The following is a 1,636-nucleotide window of genomic DNA, read 5'->3' as shown; positions in this document are numbered from 1 at the left end:
GTATTGAAGATCTTAATCAAAAAAGTACTAAAGTGCATGATGTTGGAGCTTCTTCACCAACACATACCATAAAATACTACGTGGGCGTGGCTTGGGGTTGGCATGTGAAGGTGCCACCCACTGGATCTAACGTCTTCTCTAATCTATTCTTCTTTGCGTTTGGATTCCCTCATATCTCATGATGCCATGCCCTATTTCTTATTTCCTAAATGGCTTGATTTCTATTTTACTACTACTTACAATCATCCTGTTTTGCTGTAGTGTCAAACTAATAAATTTGAATAACTTCTTAATTGTTTTAATCATATATTTTGTCACATCTCAACATTTAATCTAACAATTTATGCCTATTTTAATACTAAAATTCAATTTTTAATATTTTAATACCCATATATATACACTTTTTTTTTTTTGCAAATATCAAAAGGGTCATTATTATTGAACAAAAAAGAGTCATTACTTAAAGGTAATTATTTGGTCACAAGCACCGAAAATTTTTCACATTTACTATTTAATTATTTATTTTAAATAAATATATATTTTTTGCTTAGCGGCGGTGTCAATATCCGAGCTGGCTATCAATTTCTTTTTACTCTCTCTCACCAACTCTTTCTTTCTTTCTTTCTTTCTTCTTTCCATTCACTCCACATGTCTTCTCTTTTTTTCAGTTTGCAAATCTATTTTGTAGGTATTTTTCTTGTCTTTACAAGTTGTGATGGATAGATGATGATGTATGTTGCTCGCTAAAACTCCAGTGACCACCAGTAATTTTTCTTGGAAAGTGGGTGGCTCTTTGTCAGTTTCTTAATCTATTTCTGTTTTGAAAATGTTTCAGAACAATAAATGATTTCATGAGTCAAATTGGACCCATGTTATCTTAAGTTTTATACGTTTTTTTTGTTTGTTTTTCCATTGTTTAATAAGTCTTCAGTTTTAAAAGTTTTTGTTTGCTCTTGTAGCACGGTTTTTAGTCTTGCTTATGCTTATGCATGTAATCTTGTTTTACAAGTGATTTTAGGGATGGTTTTGTTGTCATCCTCTACAGTTTGGTGAATGCTCTATTCTTTTTTCAATTTTTACCCATCGCTTTGGACCATCCGAGGTTGATTTCCTTATCATGTTAAGTGCTTGCAATCAGTCTAGATATGCCGTGCTTGAGTTGTGACAAAGCCAAATGTTAACGTGTCACAATGTTCTATTGATGCTGAGGTTAAAGCTTTTGTTGTGTTGATAGAGTTTGTCCTTCACCATCTACGACGAGTATTTGTTATTTTTTCTCTAAATTGTATAGTTCCATTCATTAAATGAATTAATAAATTTACCTTATATATATACATGGTAAATTTTAATCCAATTATAAAATTAAAAAGTTTTAGGGCCAAAATATCAAATAACTATCTCATTATTTAATTCCTAAAATTTTATTACTAAATTCACTCGAGTGAATACGTTAATAAATAAATGGGGTAACCAACTCCTCAAGTCTCTTCTTAGGGTTTGACTTTGCATGTGTAAACTATATTAAATTTAATTAGAAGATGAATAAACAAATGTTTTATGTAACCCTTATCACATGGGATTTCATAATTGCCTTTTGTTGACATTATAAGAAAGTCCACTCCACACATTATATATA

This window comes from Gossypium raimondii, chromosome 9 (genome assembly GCF_025698545.1).
Source record: "Gossypium raimondii isolate GPD5lz chromosome 9, ASM2569854v1, whole genome shotgun sequence".
NCBI lineage: Eukaryota > Viridiplantae > Streptophyta > Magnoliopsida > Malvales > Malvaceae > Gossypium > Gossypium raimondii.
The sequence above is the reverse complement of the archived record's forward strand: the minus strand, read 5'-3'. Positions refer to the sequence as shown.